Below are 21,135 nucleotides of genomic sequence, written 5' to 3'. Positions count from 1 at the left end.
TAATCTCTACTAGCACCCCAAGCCAAGCTTTGAAATTAATAAACAGTGTTTTCTCAGGATCTTATGTCTGGAGCTCTGGAGAGTAGTCTCAAAGCCCCAACACTTTACCAAACTAGCACTGCTCTGAAAATTCTATAGCTACACAACAGATGAAAGACAGAGCTGGTACATGATTTGCCAGTGACAAAAAGAAAAGAGACAATTATCACTCATCCTAAAAATAACCCTAGGAGACAGATATTGTTATTCCACTAGGGACAGTTATTCCACTAGGGACAAAGCAGATGAAGAAACCAAAGTTAAGTTACTTGTCCAAGTAACAATGGTTGAGGCAGGATTCCAGCCCACATCACTCTGGTTCCTAAACCTAAGGGAGACAATGGCCCAATGCAGACTATGGCTTAGGACCTCATGATGCCTTCTGAGAGTCATATGTTCTGAGGACAGACACATCAGATTGGCCCAGGGCACAGCTATCTGACTCTAGTAAAAGTCTTTGAGAGAAATCAACAGGTGTATGTTAAAAAAAAAAAAGGTACTAAAAAAAAAAAAGGTACTTATAAAGTCATTTCTGAGGGGGGAAAAAAAAGACCCTTCACAAGAAACCAGCCTCAAAGAAGCAGTGTGAAGAGGCTGGCTGAAGGGAGAGGTGGTCGTAAGTACTTTTCCACCCCCTGAACAGTTTATTGGGCTCCCTGTCCTTACCCTTATGATTAATAGAGCTTCAAGAGCTGTTCAGTCTCCAGACCATTTTGCTCTAGGAAGCTTTGATTTGAAAAATGAGACAAGTAGCTTCAGTGCTGTCATCAATAGGAAATTAGGAGATAAAAAGAAATCTATTTAAATGGCTTTTAAATATTCACAAGGAGAGCCATTGGGTCTTGGCCATGTTCCTCTCCTCTGTGCCCCTTGCCCAGATATCCCATTGCATCAGAATAATGAACACAAACTATGCCACTGTCAGCAGATGCTGAAGACAGTTGCAGTGAGTACAGCCAACATTGGCCTGAACTCTCTTGTCCCTCAGGAACTCAGGTCTTTGGGAATGAGGTTCAATAAAGAATCTTTGAGCTTTTCTAGAGCAGAGTATAAGATGAGTGGAGAGGTACAGGCAGAGGGAAATGACAATTTGATTCAAAAGAAGCTTTTAACTTTAGTTCTATGTAACTGACTATTCCCTTTCTTTTTGGCATCCAAGAAAATCAGAATCAAATTTGAAACTCAAGCACAATAATCTAGAGGCCTCTCCAGTCTGCAAATTTGTGGTCTTTTTTCCTACAGAGAGGCAGAACAGGAAGTGGTTAAGGGCATGAGTTCCCATATCAAACTGGCTTCAAATACTGGCTCTACTGCTTACAAGCCACGTGACTTTAGCCATCATATTTAATTTCTCTGAGCCTCAGTTCCCTTTACCTCAAAATAAAGATTATAACAGCACCTACCTCCAAGGACTCTTTTAAGGTTTAAATGAAATAATGTATATAAGTTTCATTGTACACAATAAAAATCAGCTGTAATTATTGAAAGAAAAAAAAAGAAATTCTTAAGGGAATATAAATTGGTATAATCTCTTTGGATACAATTTGCTGAATACACCAAAATTTAAAATCTGGATTCCTGAGGTGCCTGGCTGATTCAATCAGTGAAGCATACAACTCATGATCTTGGTATCATGAGTTTGAGCCCCACTTTGGGCATAGAGCTTACTTTAAAAAATGTGGATTCCCTTTGAACTAGTGATTCCACTTCTAAGACACTAACTAGAACAATTAAACAGATGTATATGCAAAGATGTTGGCAGATACACTGTGTAACTGGAAAAACAGCAAAGCAAACATGCATCCATAGAGGAACAGTTAAATAAATTAGAATTCATCTATACAAAGATACATATTACATAGTAAGAAGCATAAGATATACAACAAGGTAAAAGATCCACAATATGCTATTCTGTGCCAAAAAAAAAAAAAGTAGGATGCAAGGCAGCATATATTGTATGAACTCACTTGTATAAAATATGCAGATACATATCTATATTTGTATTTAAAAGACCAGAATAGTATAAAGCAAACATTAACAGTCATTAGCTCTGGGGAGTAGGATGGATTGGGGACAGGAGACAGCAGCCTTTCACTCTTTATATAGTTCTCCATTAGTTGAATTTTGACAAGGAAGTGATATTTTATATCTTCTAAAAGATTAGTAAGGCCTCATACTTTTGAACTTAGCCACTCAGAAAAAGTAAGCAAATCAGATCCAGACATACTAGCAAATGAAGCTTTAAGCATATAATCATGTGGTTCATTTTAGCCATTTCAACTGGGTAAAATTCAATATGATAAATAATAGAATTACGAAAATTTTGTTTTGGGATACCTCAATACACATTTGTTCTCAAACTGCTTAACTGAATATATATTTTTTTTATGACTCTTCAATTCAACCTTTGTTTCCTGATCCACCAATTCCCTCACAAGCCTATAAACCTGCCTGACAGGTATTTCCACCTAGATATTCCAATGCTTAAAACTAACGTGTCTGACGCCAAATCTATCAACTTCCCAAAATATCCTATTTTTCCAAGGACATTCCCATTCTCCTTACCACCTAGCCTTGAAAGTTTCACTCTCATTCAATAGTTAGGCTTCAGTCTACTGAGCAGACTGACAGTCAAGTACTTCTTGTTTTTCATCCATAGTATCTCTGACATCACTCCATTCTTTGCCAGCCTCTAAAGGCAGGTCTCCCACCTCAATGTTACCTTGTATCTATATGACGGTATCTCTAACACTGTGTACATCTCCCCGCTGCACCCCCACCAACTGCAATCCCTCATAGACCATAAACTCTTCAAAAGAAGGTTTGTTTTCTATTCATCTCAGCACCCAGCATCCTGCCTCAGGCACAATGGGTGCTAGTTTAATATTTTTTCAATGAACAAATAGATGGAAAGAAGTAATTGGTCTTTCTTTCTAGCAGATTCTCCTTTTCCCATCTCCTTATCCCCATCCATTTTCTTCAATAGTTCTCCCTAGTTGTAATTCAATAGCATCATCATCATTGGTAATTTGCCACTTCTCAGATGAGAGCATAAGCCTTTCAAATTCAATCATGAATGGAATTTAAAGGGCTTTATTTGATATACTCAGTGCTTTTCAAAGAAAACTTGAAAAATTCAAAGCTATAGAACCTTTAAAAACTCCAATAGGCTTTAAATGTCCATTGAGACTTTCACAAAACAGTGAAAATGAGCATTTATGAATCATTAGAGGGTTAAAGACCAAGTCCCTTAATTATCAATTCTAAAATATTATTTTATAAGGGGAATGCACATGTATTAAGAACAAATCATGTAATTTACAAATCATTTCTAAATAGCTCTCTATGATGTTCAGCTTATTAGGAGTTGTTATATTCTATTACTTAGAGGTCATTAGCACATTTTGCTAGCAGTGTAGATCACATAATATCAAATGACAAGGGGAGAGCATGAAGTATCCCAATTATGATTTCTTTTAAAAAGGACTGCCATAACCTTCTCCCCAGAGTGGAAACTATATCTTGCAAAGTCTGAAAATGCGACAACCGTTCTCCATTAAATGGGTGGGGAAGATTACCTAAATAGAATAATAGCTAACATTTAATATGTGCCAGGCACAGTTTTAAGGGCTTTCCAATAATTAACCAAATCCCCATAAAGACTTAATGAGATAAGTAGTTATTGTCCCTATTTAACTGGTATAGAAACTGAGTCCTCACTGAGGTTTTAAGTAACACGTCCAAAACTGTATTACCTTTTAAAAAGGGAGCCACATGAGGCAGACATAGAGATATGCCACCCAGACACCCACCTCAGGGAAGGCTTCATGGCTAAACACTATAAAGATGTATTTCTTGCCCATGCTACATATTTTCTACAGGTGTCAGGGTAGCTCTATGTTCACTGTGATCACTCAGGGACCCAGACTGATGAGACAGTTATCATCTTGAATGCCTCTGATTTTCAATCCAGAGGCAAAGAGAGACCCCTGAGAGTCTAGTATCATCAATTAAATGTTCCTGGTTTAAAGTGGCACACATCATTCCTATGTATAGCTTCCTGGTCAGAATCAAAAAAAGTCAGAAATGGCAACCCATCATGTGATGAGAAAGGAGGAGAACTGAAAATACTTGACGAATTGTACTAATCTCAGTCACTTCTAGTGACAGAGATAGTCAAGGTCAAGAGCTCCTACACTTAGCTATCATTTGGGGAGTTTTGGGTTTCAGTAAAAATTCCTAGATTCCACCCCTTATCTACTAAATAGAAATGTCCAGAGTGAAGGATGAGAATACATATACCCCTTCAGCCCAGGTGGCTCAGCTGTTTAGTGCCGCCCTCTGCCCAGGGTGTGATCCTGGAGACCTGGGGTCGAGTCCCGCATCGGGCTCCCTGCAATGGGGCCTGCTTTTCCCTATGCCTGTGTCTGTGCCTCTCTCTGTGTGTGTCTCTCATGAATAAATAAATAAAATCTTAAAAAAAAAAAAGAATACATATCCCCTTTGTAGGCAGCCTGAAACCAATCCAAGACTATGCATCTAAGAATCATACCACCTAGAAGAGCTCCAAAGTTCTTTTCAAAGAAAGAATGCTAAAAAGCAGAAAACAGATTTTGGTGGACTAAGTTGTTTTACATATGCAAATTTTATTTTATTAATAAACTTTAATTTTTTAGTCTCTATTAAATCTTTATGAAGTATATTTTATGTCTTCATAAATTATATAGAGTAAACCTCTCTGTTAACTCTGATTGGTCATTCAATCAGCAAAGAATTCCTACCTTCATTCCAGTACTTTGTTGTCATCATGGTCCTGACCTCAACTATGATCTAATAAGCCATCTCCCTGGACAGCCTGGTCTATGGCCATGACCAATCCCCTATCTTCCCAGTACACAGCCCTGACTTCCAGTCCTCACCCAAGTCTCACACCCTGAGTACCGCTTGTCACAGAGAGAATTTTGATTAAATATGCCCTTGATGGAATTTATCAAATAGATACAATGATTCTTTTTTTGGGGAGGGAGGGGAGTGCTTGTAAATGCTTACAATTGAATTAAACTGTTTTAATTATACATTACATAAATATATACAAACACAAAACTAGCTATATTATATTCTAGCTCCTAACTATATAAACAAAATAAATGTATGAAATAAATAAAATATAATAGCTAAGAGACTGGGCACTTAAAATCAGAATGTCTAAGTTCAAACTCTAATTCCACCTCTTATAAATTGTGTCTTTTTAAGTGTTATTTAAACTCTTCAGGCTTTGGTCTCCTTATTTGTAAAATAAGAAAGATAGTAATTACATAAACTATTAATGAATTATTAATGTTATTATGAAGATCAGTAACTTTTAGGGGCATCTAGGTGGCTCAGTAGTTGAGGTCCACCTTTGGCTCAGAGCATGATCCCAGTGTCTTGGGATCGAGTCCTGCATCAGGCTCCCCCCAGGGAGCCTGACTGCCCCTCTGCCTATGTCTATGCCTCTCTCTGTGTGTCTCTCATGAATAAAGAAATTAAATCTTTAAAAAAATCAGTAACTTTTATTATAAAATTAAATAAAATGCAAATTGAATTAATATAATGTGATACCTGATAATATAACATGATACACGATATTTTGCTGAAACCAAATAGCCAACATTAATATGGTACTGAGCCTAGAAAGGTTGAGTCCCACATGCCTATACTACTATCTGTGTGATGACTCAGTTTACCCATCATATTCCAATTGCTGGGAAAACTGCATTTGCCCAGTACACTATGATGGCTATGACTTTTCCCTGGACTGAAATACATCATTTCTCCATTGCTTCCTCTATTCTATACCCAACAGTTTATATTAAAGGATTAGCATAAAGGCAGGCTTTGAGATTACATATCTGTATTTGGTAACAAGATGGTCATTGGGATTAGCCAGAAAATGTTTATTCCTTTTTCTTAAATTGTCATCAAAATGAAGACACAATAAAGAACATTCCACAAAACTTATGTGGAACCCTGGCCTATGATGGGAAGCCTAGAAAAACTAACGGTGCTGGATGCCAAAATTTAGATCTTAAATGATAAGCCAAGTATAAGAAAATGAAAGTTAATATAAATCCAATTCCTACACTCATGTCCAAAAGACAAACCACACAAGTATAACTGGGAAAATTATCCTGATAACAGCACATATTTTAAGAACCAAAGATTGTTTGTCAATAGGATGATGTACTTGCCAAGTAACTAGTAATTGATCTTGGTTACACTATCAGAAGCAAAGTCTCCAAAATAAAATGAATTCTACTTTGCTTTATGCAAGTGAGATCATACCTAAAATCATGTATTTGATACCCAATGTGGCCCTTTAATAGATTTATTAGTAAATCAGCCTTCTATTAGTAAATAGTCTATTGTGGTGATTAATCACATGGAATTCAGAGTTCAAAAGATGGGAATTGGAATATTAGCCCCAGCATCTCAGGCATCTTGGTTCACCACTCTGGGCTTTAGTTTCCTCATCAACCAACTGCTGATACTAATAATGTATACCTCATGGGACTGTTCTGAGATAAATCAGAAAATATCTAGCAGTATTTACTATAATCTAAAGGTAAAATGCTAAATAAAATATTTAACCAAGATGAGATTCTCAAAAAATGGTTTAAACATTTTTAAGTAAAAGGAAGGACACGAGATAGTGAATTTCTTGATTTTATTTCATACAGAAATTATTAATAGAACTGTGAAGATTAGCTGGGGAAGCACCGTCTCAAAAAGAATATGGTTTTGCTATGTTCAAATATTTGAAGGTTGTCACAAATATGCAAGAATTAGGATCCATAAGTCTAAGTTACAGGGAGATAAATGGTTTTAACTCAACATAGGTAGAGCTGCTCAATGAGCAATTCAAAACAGTTTTATGCTGTTGCCACAGAAAGTGATAAATTTCTTAGTGATGGGAAGTTCCATAACCACTCTGACATTCTATGAATCAGTGTAAATCCCCTAACGCTCCTCCATTCTGTGGAGTCTCTCCCTGAATGTCCCACTAACTTACCAGTCACTTCAAAGCTATAAAAATATAAAGACCAAAATCCTGTGTCTCTAAGTCCCAGAATCATCTCAGCTTTCAACCTCTGCCCAATATTCCCTACGCCAACTGCCCTTCTATCCTCTCACAAAACTGAAATAGTCAAAGATGCTTCTCATTTGGGGAAAGATTAAGAGGAAGACACAAGCACAAAACGAGATTATCACCTCCTTCAATGTCTAGCCCAAAGAGAGCCCACTTTTCTTCTAGACAAATCTTATCTCATTTCAGATAAGCCTTTGATTTCTGGCCCAGTGGCACTTAAATAATCCAGTATGTTTTGGACATGCTGTATTTTCATTTATCCACAAATGAAGCAAGGTTCAGCAGATCAAAGTTTTCTGGTATCCAATTTTAATAAAAGAAAGAATTTTTTAACCATTATTGTCGAGTAGGAGGTGGCTTATCTCTGGGGAGAGCAATAGTCCTGTAAGTAGAAGTATTAGAACTAAAACTAGGTAGGTGTGGGGGTCAAACGGGATTACTTTTAAAGTCTCTTCCAACAATAAGAATCTATACTTCTAACTATATAATGGGGTGGTAATCTCAAATGGAGTCAAGAAAGAAAAACCACCCGAGTGTAAAAATAAATGAACCGAGGTTCATTTATTGATACACACTTGCACTTGCTATAAACACTTTAATTTAGAAAAAAGTTCCATTTCAAATAGTTTTGTTGCTATTTTCTTCACCAAAGATTAGTGTATTTTAAAGATTTTTTAAAAAATACTGTTCTATACCCAACATGGGCTCGCACTCACAACCTGAAGATCAAGAGTCACATGCTTTACAGACTGAGCCAGTCAGGCACCCTCTCCTTTCCTATTTTAATTCAGTTTAGTTAATATATACACTATTACTAGTTTCAGGGATAGAATTTAATGATTCATCAGGTGCATGTAACATCCAGTGTTCATTACATCAAGTTCAGGTGCCCCTTTTATAGAATATTCTTTTTAAGTAATAGGTTAGTGTATTTTAACAATAAATGCTCACAGTACATTACAAAGAAATAATTTTTCTAAGAATATATGCATAAATAACAAACAAAAAACTAGGTCTATGGAAGTTTACATGGAATCCCAGAGCAGCAATTATATAATGTCCTCTGAAAATATGTAACAAGGCTTGACTTTGTGTTGAATATACCTGAAACTAATACAATCCTGTATGTTAACCATACTGGAATTTTAAATTAAAAAATAAAAGGTTTAAAAAAAAAAAGGCTTGATTTTGGTTCCTCCTTCCACTTTCAGATCATGGAAAAAGATCACCCAGCAGGGTATGAAATTCAATGCATTGAACATAGGTGAACACAAAAATGCATATAAGAAAGAAGCTACCACTAGATCATCTCAAAGCTATTCTTATGGTTAAGAATAAGAATAGCTTTAATAAGTCTGACTTATTAATAATTAATAAGTCTGACTTTCTGACTCTAATGCAAGAAGCAATGATGTCCCATTGAACAATTTTATTATTTTAATGTCATCAGAATTTTGTAAAAATGAATGTAAAGGCTTTTGACACACTTCCTTTATATTGCTAAGGAATATACCTCCCCGAGAATGTTCATTCTCTGCCTTTACAAAGAGCAGGATAGTCTCATGCCCTGGCATTTCTTCTTTAATAAACAAGGAACTTGTACATGGGCTGAAAAACATCATTACACATACTTCCTTTAGTCATTCAGTAATTTAGTTGCCATGGTAATCGTTGGTAAACTTGAAAAGTACTTTGGAAAAAAAAAAGGGGGGGAAAAAAACAAAAAAAAAAAAAAAAGAAAAGTACTTTGGAGAGGTCATTTCCAATGCTTGTTTTTAAAATTCTAGAACTTTTAAAAGTCCTAGAGGATAAAGAGGCTGAAAACGCTTTTCTCTTCAATGCCTCACCAAGGATTCATTGAAAGGAGCACAGCCATTCACAATATGACATGCATTACACCTCTGACAATGATCATTTCATCATTTCTTACCTCAAGATCGTTCTTATAGACTGCCCATATCTTCCCAACTGAGTGAAAGCATTAACTTGGTTCTCCGTGGCAGCAAAGGGAATTAATTCATGAAATAAGCACTTTCCCATAATAGTCCCCAAAGCTTTTCACAATTGAGGAGTGTCATTTTTGGCCTTCCATCAATAATAGGGTGACAAAGTACACTCTGAAGCAGTTTAACAAAGGAACATCAGATAACTCAGGACTTGAACAGATCCAGTCTGCTACCCAAGGAAACACTGCCGGACAGGAGGACTCTGATGATTCATGGCTCTAACCCACTCTGTTCATCAACCATGTCAGGGCTCAAAAGGTTTCAGGAAACACTGTCTGGAAGACTTTTTTCTAGTTAATAGCTACATTTGACAACTGACCTTTAATCTCTACTTCACATTATCATCCTATCATTAGCCAAGGATAATACACGAGCATTTTTCAAATATGATTTGATGGACTGAAGGTGTTCTAAAGACTTTTTAATCCAAAGAAAGACACTATTATTAGCTTTACCAGACTCTGACTCTATTCTGAATTTTTAAAAAGAACTTAATTAAGTAAAATAAATGGTTTCACTAGAGTTGAATAAGCAGTCACACACTATTTGCCTCATCCTTTTCTGTGGGGCTCTCTTGGTCACATTAGAACAGGTTAACACTCATGAATTAAACCAGTGTAGGCTGTGTGGTAGAACTGACTTGGAAAACAAGAGTCTGTTTTGACCTTAAGCAAACCACTTAATATCCTTTAGTCTGTTGCCTCATCTGTAATATTGAGGACTGAACTGAATAAGAGAGCATGTGGTCCCTATCAAAATAGCTGGAACACAAAGAGAGAAGTAAAATATAAAGTAAGATGAGGTTTGGTCATCTAGGGAGGGGCCAGACCTTGTCTTGTGGGTCTCCTCAAAGATTCTGATATTTACCCTAAGAGCAGTAGGATATAATCCACTGAAGATTTAAGCAAGGGAGTGACATGATGTATTTTGGAAAGTTCACTGTAGAGTTTGGATTATAGGTCAAAGCAGAGACATAGAACCCAGTCAATAAACTACTCCTGTAGCCTCCCCCTGTGGCAGAGACCACTTCACTACTACCCAAGTAGATCCAGCCCTGCCCCAATTCTCAACTACTTTTGAGAGGGAGATCATAATCCACCTTCACAAGATTGTTAAAAAGCCCAGCACAGTGCTTTGTCAAAATGACAGTTGTCCTGTTCTCCATTCTCCCCTGCCTTGGTCCCAGGATCTTCTGGTTATGGGATCTTGGGACGCTTACTTGCTACCTAGGACCCTTTAAGCCCAGAAGTCCTAAGTTCCAGTCCCCATTTTGACATTTTCTGGCTATGTGATCTTGGGCAGGTTGTTGTTTGCAGCCTTGAGCCTCCTCATCTCGCAAAAAGTGAGGTAATAACTATCTCACAGTAGAGTCGGGATGATCGAATGAGATGATATACTGAAAGCACTTTGGAAATCATTCTGCATATTCTAGGCCTCCTTGCACTCCCAATTCCCAGTAATCAGACAGCAGGTCCTGGATCCCATTTCACTGTGGGTGTGCCTGGTATGGCAGGCTCCTTTCTGCCCTCAGGAGCTGCACTAAATATACCACCCCCTTCTTCAATCACATAAAACCATCATATCATCATATCAGATGACTGCACTATCTAAAGGCCCTGCTTTAACCTCACTCCTATTTAGTAATACCCACTCTGAAATACCCTTTTTTCAAATAATGTCACTTTCTTTCAATACTAGCTTCAGTTTCTATCAGATTACTCCCCTCCATTCTCTGCTACAATTTTCTAATGATACTAGTTCAGACTCTTCTAAGAGAATTGAGGTAGGAAGGTAGGAGGAGGCTAGAAAGTTCCACAAAAGTTCCTAGAACATGTGAGCATGAGGAGGGTGGCTGCTGCTTAAACAAACCTCATTAGTTTTCCAGCTGCCTGTGTGTGTGTATCTCTCCATCAACAGCAATTATGCAAATGTGATATTTGTTTTAATGAGCATGTCAGGTGTGTTTTGCTGTAACATTACATATGATTGGCTGTGGTATTAAAGTAACAACTTGATGACAACTGCATAAGAATATGTGGAGCTGTAAAAACAGAGGTCTGGCAAACTTCTCTCTTCTAAAAGTAGACCAATCTCTGCTAGATAACAGGAGCCTAAATATTCTATAAAGCAATTCCCACAATGGGAAGAAAAATCAGATATTCAGAATCCAAACCTAGTCATCCATACCTGCCAACTCCTTTGTAAGCACGAGATTGGCCGGGGCTCCAGCTGGCCAGCTAAGTCTTCAAACCATATGTGGACTTTTTTGGTGGAGCTGTGCAGGGTTGAGGAAAGCACAGATTTTATTCTGGAAGGTGCAAAATAGCAGAGTGGTTTTAGAGTCCGACTACAACTGAGTATGAATTCTAGGGGTATCTGGGTGGCTCAGTGGTTGAGCGTCTGCCTTCAGCTCAGGTCCATGATCCCAGGCTCGAGTCCCTATCAGGCTCCCCATGGGGAGGCTGCTTCTCCCTCTGCCGATGTCTCTGCCTCTCATGAATAAATGAATTTAAAAAAATTTTTAATTTAGAATTTGAATTCTAGTTTCTGTTCTTTATTACTATATAATCTTAGCAGTTACTCTGTGGATCTTAATTTGCTTATCTGTAAAGTGAAGATTAGAACAATGCCTACCTACTTCATAGGATGCTATAAGAATTTAATGAGGTGCTAGCTGCAAAGCACTTAGCTTAGTACATGCGCCCTTAACAAGTTGTTCATATTAGAGACTAGGACTGACAAAGCATTAGTTTTCTGTTCATTAGTCTAGACTGTTCACTGTCCTAGATATTGGTGAAAATACCCCACCCAAGATCTCTCTTCCCATATCTTCCTCTTACCTCCAGCCTCAATTCTCCCTATCCTGACTGCCTCTCTCCAGCTGTATTGAAAAATATCAAACACTCTTCTGAAGGATACATGAAAGTGACCAAAAGAATGGAAACTACTAAAAAGAATAAAATAAAACAATAATGGGAACTACTGATATCTCCTCTCAAGGGCTCTGACAGTTGTCTGGCAGGATCAAGAGAGGAGCTCATTAGCAAGAAGGTTCTCCTCTTTAACTCCTGCTCTTTCATTACATATAGTTAGTCAGGGAGAAAGGCGGCCTGCTGAAATAAGATTCCCTCATCCTTCTCCAGAACACAAACAGGGACAGTACCAAGGAAACCAATACACTAAAATTGAGTAAGTTACCAAGGCAACTTTTTATCAAAATCCATTTTCAGTTCTTTGATTTCTTTTTTTTTTCTTCAGTTCTTTGATTTCACCATATGATCTCTACTTATTGCTCTGGCCCTCCCTATCACAACACATACTTGTATGCATTTCATCCAAATCACATAAGGTAGTGAAAGACCAAACATCATGGGCCACCATTTGGCCATTTTATCTTCCTACTCCTGGCTAGAGAAAAGTGTATTATGGGAAAGTCCCAAACAATAACAACAAAAACAACAACAAAACCGGTGGAATACCTGCATTCTTATAAAAAGTGTAGTAAGTCAGAAGGTTTTGAGAATTTCCTATTTTATAAAGACAGAAACAAATTTCATTATCTGAGAAGTCTGACCATCAACAAGGACAACAATATAGTTGTTAACCAACTATATAGTTGCAATAGATATATAACCAATATATAGTTGCAAATATTTTGTTCCATTTCGTAGTCTACCTTTTCATTTTGTGAATGGTTTCCTTTGCTGTGCAGAAGCTTTTTAGCGTGATGTAGTCCTATCTATTTTTTCTTTTGTTACTTGTGCTTTTGGTGTCATAGTCAAAAAATCATTGCCAAGACCAATGTCAAGGAGCTTCTCCATTATGTTTTCTTCTAGAAGTTACGAAAACAAGATATTGAGGAGATATCTGCACTCCCATGTTAATTATAGCACTATTCACAACAGCCAAGATATGGAAAAAACCTAAGTGTCCATCAGCAAATAATAGATAAAGAAGATGTGTGTATACATATACACAAAGGAATATTATTCAACCTTGAGAAAGAAGTCCCACCATTTGCATCAACTTGGATGATTATGCCAAGTGAGATAAGTTAGACAGAGAAAGACAAATACTCCAGGGTATCACTTAAATCCATAATCTAAAAAAAGCTGAGCTCCTAAAAACAAAGACCAGATGGGTGATTAAAAGAAGCTTGGCAGGCAGAATTGAGGAGACCTTGCTTAAGAATATGAACTTGCAATTAGTCAATCAATAAGTCCCTGAGATCTAACGCATAATGGAGTGATTATAATCAATACTGTATTATAAACTAAAGTTGCTAAAAGACTAGTCTTAATTGTTCTCATTGCAAAAAGGAAATAACTGTGTGACGTGATGAAAGTGTTCATTAATGCTATAGCAGTAATCATACTGCAACATATAAATGTATCAAATCAACGAACTGTAACCTTAAATCTACACAATGTTATATGTCAACTAGATCTCAATTTTTTTAAAGCAAAAAAATTTAAAAACACACAATAAAACCAAGGGCAACAGGTCTGACATTTAGGTTTATTCTCTTTCCAACAGTGTCCAAGTTTTCTTAACTTTGGGGCCAGCACTGGTAGTACTCTATTCCCTTCAAGTTCTCCGGGAGAATTTGTGCTCAATTCACTCTTCTTAAAATGTCAAACTCTTTACATATTTACACAAAATTGTTTCCCTAATGAATTAAGGTCCTCTATTTCCTGTGCCAATGATAGTCTCAGAATTTGATCAACTAAAGTTGGGTGTGATTTAGTCTATACTCTTCTGGATTTTATTACAAGATGAATTTGCACATTTCAAATACTGGAGCCTTCTCTAACACTGAAATATCTGAAATTTAAAATAGTACCTGGGTGGCTCAGTTGGTTAAGTGTCCGACTCTTGATTTTGGCTCAGGTCATGATCCCAGAGTCATGAGATCAAGCTCTGCATCTGCTCATGCTGGTTATAGAGCCTGCTTAAGATTCTCTCTCTCCTCTCTCTATCCTTCCCTGTCACTCAACCCTACCCCCACCCCCCACCCCAGGTGCACTCATGCACTCTCTCTATATAAATAATAATAATAAATTTTAAATATTAAAAATAATAAAATTATAAAAAAACTGCTTGGTTTGAAGACCCACAAATAATACAAAAACTTTTAGATAATTAAAGGCCTCAACCTTCTCACTCATTAAAAATTTAGCCAGAATTCCTAATGAAATAAACTTTAACTCATATAACATAGGATCAAATGTTTCCAAACCAGGTTGCTCAAAAAGACCCAAAAGGCCTAAATAATTAATTGACAGCCAAAAACTGGGTATCATTTCCAAACCCTCAAAAAGAAGTTGAGCTGAATGAGCAAAGAAATGACATATCAAGTTAGACATAGTTTGGTGAGGCCTTCCCAAGCAGGCAGTACAGTAACACCTTATGCTTAACAGAAATAGCAATTCATCATCATATGCTACTATCCTTTTTCTTTAAGAATAGCATTTAACAAGCTTATTTTGGAATCTGATTCATTATCATTTTTAGGAAACGTAAAGACCTTAAACTTTCTCCATACTGTGTGTGATTATAGCTAATTAAAGTTCACATCTTTCGCAGAAAGGTGGAACATCAGTTCTAATTTTATATACTAGTGTGATAAAGAGCATAAAGCATCATCTTGAAGGTCAGGAGACCCAGGTTCTATTTCTGACTTGGTCACTACTTTTCTGGCTTTTCTTAAATGTCTCAGTTTTTCTAATCATAATATATGGGCAGAGTTCATCAGAACTTGTCATAGTTCTTTAGAACAAATTATGTTATCAGTATTTGTTTAAAAATTATTAAGCCCATACTGTGTGCTAGTCACCATCCTATATGCCAGAAATACAATATGAACAAAAAAGCATGATTCCTAATCTCACAGAGTTTACCTTGTTCTAAATATTTTCACTAATATCCAGTCACTGATATGATGTCCTCAGGAATTACGAAGGACATGTGAAGTCAGTAAGTTAATTTACTTATTTACTAATTGACTTGGTTAAAGTCAACAAATATTTATTGAATGTTTACAATGTGCAAGGCACTTTTCTACATGAAATGAGGAAAAAAATGTCCCTCACTAGACCCTTGCTGCAAGAAGACAGAGGTCATGTTTGTCATTGCACTCTGTGTCTCTAAAGTCTAGCCTGGTACCTGGTACTCAGCAAGTACTCAATACATAACTGTTGAATAACCAAATAAGTAAATTTTTAAGTGGGAAAAAAATTATGGGCTCTGCTTCCAAGGGATTAGAATCTAATAAGGAATTTAAAGCATCTGTGTATTAACTACAACAAATCACGGTACATTATAAAAAGACATGAAGGATACAAAAGAATTAAAAGTAGGAACTCAAACAGATATTAGTACACCAATGTTCATATCAATAATATTCACAATAGCATAAAGGTGAAAAAAAACAAATATTCACTAACAGATAAACAGGTAAATAAAATATGGAATATCCATACAATGGAATATTATTCAGCCTTTAAAAGGAAGGTAATTCTGACACATGCTACAAATGAGCCCTGAAGCATTAGGCCAAGTAAAAGAAGTCAGACACAAAAGGACAGATATACAATTCCAATGATATGAGATAACCTAGAATAGGCAAATTCATAGTGACAGAAAATAGATTGGTGGTAACCAGGGACTGGGGGAGGGACTGAAGAGTTGTTGTTTAATGACAAAGTTTCTGTTTGGGATGAGGATAAAGTTATAGCAATGGATAATGATGCTGGCTGAACAACAATATGAATTTACTCAATGCCACTGACCTTTACACTTAAGTTAAAGTGGCAAATTCTATGTTACATATGTTTCCCCACAATAAAAAATAATGATAATTATAAAAAGATATGAAGGTGTTTGGGAGGTAGTAACATCTGCCCGGCCTAATCACGGATGGGTTTCTTAGAGATGGTATCATTTTAGCTTGTTCTTCTACTTAATGCCTACAAATCAGAGGAGTCACTGTTACCAATAAGAACTAAGCATTCATTTTCACAAGGTTCATGAGTTTTATAGGACTCTTTCTTATACAAGAAACTGGTAAAATTAGTTGCTTCTGGGCAAAGCCACTGAAAGTCTGAAAGGTTAAGAATATAATGGCCTGCAGTGAAATGATGTCCTTTTCACTGTACATGTATTCCTTTTTTGTCAGGTTTTTTTTGTTGTTGTTGTTTTGGTTTTGTTGTTGTTGTTGTTGTTTTGGTAGAAAGGGGGGTTGGGAAACGGGGGGCGGGGGAGGGAGGGGAGAGAGAGAGAGAGAGAGAGAGAGAGAGAGAGAGAAAGAATTTTAAACAGGCTCCATGCTGAGAGCTTGAGGCTCCAGGCTTGAGGTCATGACCTGAGCCGAAATCAAGAGTCAGACACTGAACTGACAGAGCTGCCCAGGTACCTCTGTTCCTTTATTTTTTAAAATACTAACATTAAAATAAATTTTAAAACAAATGACTCCTAATCTTCTTTACAAAGATTCCCTAAATGTGGCCCAAAAGATACACCAATTCTTAGGTTGCTATACTCCTTTACTCAAAGGACATTAAAACAGTCAATGTTCCATGTCAGAAGCATAAAGCACCATTTCAATTTGAAATTCTCACCATCTCTTCAAGGGACATCAGTGTTTTGTAACTTCTAAATCTCCCTCCCTGCTAATTATCCTCAACACACAAAAACTAGGGGTATCAAATTATACAGACAGTACAATTTTAACTATCAATCCTTCCTACCAGATATAATTAAAACCCTTGGCCTGGTTCTTTTATGCTCTGTGGGCTTTGTTTTGTTTTAAATATTTATTTATTTATTTATTTATTTATTTATTTATTTTATTTATTTATCTATCTATTTAAGAGAAAGAGTGCACAAGTTGGGGGAGGGGCAAGGGAGAGGAAAAGAGAGAGTCACAGATTCCATACTGAGTGCAGAACCTGACATAGGGCTCGATCCCAGGATCCTGACATCATGACCTGAGCCAAAACCAAAAGTTGGCTGCTCAACTGACTGAGTCACCAAGGTGCTCTTATGCTCTGGGTTTTACTCTTAGATCCTCTTCTAAGAAATTGCAACTTATCCATTTATTACTATGGGAGAGATATTTGTGATGGCAAGGCCCTGGATTATAAGACAAGTTTCCTTAGACTCCTTTGTAGCTAGGTATGGCCAGGGGATTAAGTTCTAGTCCATGAGATGTATTATGTCATTTTCTGGAACATTCCTTTTTCCTTCCCTTTGCTTCCTTCCAGGAAGTGATTTTGAGGATAGAAGGCATGTGCTGAGATAGGACAACTGGTCACTGGTGGGGTCCTGAAGCTTCCATCTAACACCTGGCTCCCTCCTGTGGATTTCTTTCACGGAATGAAATAAACCATTGTGTGCTTAAGACACTGTTAGTGGGAGTTTTTATTATATGCTATTTACACAAGCTTTCTTTTCATTTTCCCCACATATTCTTTCTTCTTTGGGCTTAATTTTTTTTTTTTCGGTAATTCCTATACTTTAGTATTCTGTAACTCTCTCGGTTTTCTGGAAGTTTTCACTTTCCTGCTTACCACAGCTTTTACAATCCACTCTGCAGGGCTGCTACTAGGTATTCTCCTCCATCCGTGACTGCTATGGCTACTTCATCAGCTCTATCACATTGGCCCCTACACAAAATGTTGCACATTCTGCAGTTTCGCTGCTTTGCAGTTGGTTCCCACGAGAAATATCATCTTCACACGAAGGCAGAGCTATCCAGCCTCTTTGGAGCTGTACTCCTTAAACTTAGAACAGCACTTGATTTTTAGTAACTACTCCATAAACATTTCATTGAGTTTACTCACGAAATATTTATTGAGCACCTTTCTAAACACTAGGAACACTTCAACAAACAAAATGGATAAAAATTTCTTCCTTGTGGCCCTTATGTTCCAGTCTGGGGAAAAGAAAAATCAATCAATGAAAAAACGAAAAGCAAATCTAGTATTTTACTAGGGGATAGGGGCTATGGAAAATCAGAGCAGGGCAAAGGGTACTGGGGGACTCCTGGTAGAAAAGATGGGCAGGAGGGAAGGGGGATCACGATTTCAAATAAATTAAGGAATAAAAGTTGGCCCTTGGAGCAAGCAACATCTGAGCAAAGACTTGAAGGAGGTGAGGAAGGGAACCATTCACGTATCCCAGGGAAGAGCATTCCAAGCAGCTAGTACAATGAAGGAACAGCTAGTACAAAGGCATTGTGGCCTCAAGAAATAGTGTGGAGGACACTGAGCCTAGAAGAAAGTGAGTAGGAGGGAGATAGATGTAAGAAGAGATCAGAGAGATCTACAACTTTGTAGGTCAATCTCTGTTGTGTGGTTGTTACTCTGAGTGACACAGGGAAACCACTGCAGGGCTTGGAGCAGTAGAGGGACATGATGTAGTTTTAATTTTAGAACACTCTTGCTGCTGTGCTATGAATAGATTATAAAGGAACAAGAAAGGAAATAAAGAGAACAAACAGTACAGAGAGCCACAATAATTCAGATAAGAGATAGTTAAAAGCTTGGGCCAAGATGTATCAAGAAGTAGGGGGGAAATGATCAGATTCTAGATATATTTTGAAGGTAGAGGCAAAGGGATTTGTCAATCTATTAGAAGCGGGGTATAAAAAAGAAGAAAAATACTTAAAATACTTCCTTGAATGATTCCAAGTTTTTTGGCCTGGACAGCTGGAAGAATAGTGTTGCCATTAACCAAAATTGGGAAAATTGCAAGAGGACCAAGCTTGAAGGGAGGATTTTTATGTGGCTATGTGAAGTGGAAGAAATCTATTAGACATTCCAGTAGAAGTGTTCCAGCAGACAGATAGATATACACACCTAAAGTTCAAAGAAAAGCTCTGAGTTAGGAGTATAAACTTTGAGGTCATCATGAATATGCAAAAAAATGGGCTCTAAGTAATGATAAAACCTATTTTCCTTTCTTGAAGGAATCTTAACATTTTTCAGCTAAAGCAATGGTTTCCAAAGTCTGTGAACAAGACCATTGACTGAGAAAACAAATCAAAACCTATATGATGCTTCCTATTTTTCATTTTATTTTTTTTAAGATTTTATGTATTTATTCATGAGAAACACAGAGAGAGAGAGAGAGAGAGAGAGAGAGAGAGAGGCAGAGACACAGGCAGAGGGAGAAGCAGGCTCCATGCAAGGAGCCCAATGTGGGACTTGATCCTGGGTCCCCAGGATCAGGCCCTGGGCTGAAGGCAGCACTAAACCACTGAGCCACCCAGGCTGCCCCTTATTTTTCATTTTAAAGCAATGGGTCTCAAAACGTGGTCTGTAGATCCTCTGAATCAGAATAAAACCAATTTTTGTAACAAACACTCTTAGTGATTCTCACATATACTTAAATCTGAAAACCTCCCACTCTGTGTACGTAACTCTGTGTCATAGTGTGTCATCTAGAAGTTTCCACATTTGTACCTATAAAGGCAACTAAGTGTGGGTTACACATGATGGACAGTTCCGAAGACAGAGTCACTAGGAATCTCCGATATCCAGTTCATTTTATAATAGCCATAGACTGGCACATGTTGCGTGAGATTTATCAATATTCAAGGAAATGTATTTCTGGGTAATATTCTGAATCATTTCTTGCATCATTTCCATAGCAACCTTGATCATTTGCCTTCAAAATGGATCCCTCTTGCTTTGAGTTATAACAACTTTGGTTCAGATGAGCATATTTCAGGAAAGATGCTGCTGTTTCTCAGCCATATCTGATTTTCTGGTGTCAACATTTAGAAAACTATACTCTCATGACAGTTTTTCAGTTTATTATTATCTTTGTTTTCTTTTACTATTCTTTTGCTTGCTGATAAAGTTTAAGAGTAAATGAGACTATACTATAGTCTCATAAACTGTAAAGTCCTTTCAAAGTGGTTACTCAAAGAAACAAACACAGCAGACACTTGGAAGGCTTATCCAGGTACCGTTTCAGAGAAATGCTAGTTCTAGGAGACTTTGCAAACACATTTAACAGGTTTCTTGAGTAATCATTTTCAGGCCCAGATTAACCTATAGTAGCTAAATAATATTTTTAAAATTTCTGGACCAGCAAAGCCAGCAAAGATCTCTGCAAATAATTTGTCAGAATGTGTGGCAGCTGTTAGTTTCAGTCAGGTACATTTCCTGCCTGGCCCTTTTGGGTACTAGAGTGATCATTCCTAACCGACATCAACTATTCTTATAGGTTCAAGAACCTGGAGCTACATTTTCAGTCCACTATATCAAAAACAAAACAAAACAAAACACCTGACTCAGTATGCTATGGAAGAATCTTTAGAAAGTACTTAGGCCATTTTTAAATGATAAAATCCAAGTTTGTGATATCTCTAGGTTTTACTTTCCAAAACTCTGTGTATATGACTTCAGTTCTACTGGACAATTAGTTTACATTTTAAATTATAACTGTCACTTTCATTTGTCTCAATTCTAAAATAGTATATTAAATTTTTTATAATTTCATTGTACAAAACATAAGTTTGATAGGTTGCATCTAGATTCAGCAAGAGTATAGAAGGACTGAAAGTCCAGAACAGAAATTAGAAATCCTAAGGATCCACAATAATGTGTCATGAGTCCCAGGCTGCAGGCCCACAGCATTTCCCAAATGGGCTCAGGCCTAACCTTTGTACCCAAAATGAACAGAATCCAGGAGGGGAGAGGACAAATGTCACAGAGTCAGAAGGCACTGATCTGATGACACTCTGGCACCATCTTAAGCACCTGATCTTGCCTAGGCTCTGGTGCTGGTGAGAGGAGAGCACAATGGAGGCCCCAGGCCAAAGACAGGGTTTCCTGGGGAAGTCACCCCTCTTCTCTGAACGTAAACCAGAAGAGGCAGCAGCATCAAATAAGAAAATACTTTTCCTAATTAAACTTATGAACTTAGGACTCTCTTGGCAGGCAGTGAGTT

General features: G+C 37.2%; 1 protein-coding gene across 15 annotated transcripts in view; it reads right to left on the bottom strand.

The window, feature by feature from the left end:
- Positions 1 to 21,135, bottom strand: part of CRH (corticotropin releasing hormone) — a 178,547-nt gene that overhangs the window by 140,872 nt on the left and 16,540 nt on the right. Inside the window, exon 1 of one of the 15 annotated variants that reach the window (XM_041769130.1) lies at positions 11,362 to 11,421. The exons of the other annotated variants lie outside the window; for them this stretch is intronic. The gene's annotated coding sequence lies outside the window, so the exon portion shown is untranslated. Of the gene's footprint in view, positions 1 to 11,361; positions 11,422 to 21,135 lie in introns of those variants that run through there. 15 annotated transcript variants of the gene reach the window in all.

Source organism: Vulpes lagopus, chromosome 9 (assembly GCF_018345385.1).
Source record: "Vulpes lagopus strain Blue_001 chromosome 9, ASM1834538v1, whole genome shotgun sequence".
Classification (NCBI taxonomy): Eukaryota; Metazoa; Chordata; class Mammalia; order Carnivora; family Canidae; genus Vulpes; species Vulpes lagopus.
The sequence above is the reverse complement of the archived record's forward strand: the minus strand, read 5'-3'. Positions and strand labels throughout refer to the sequence as shown.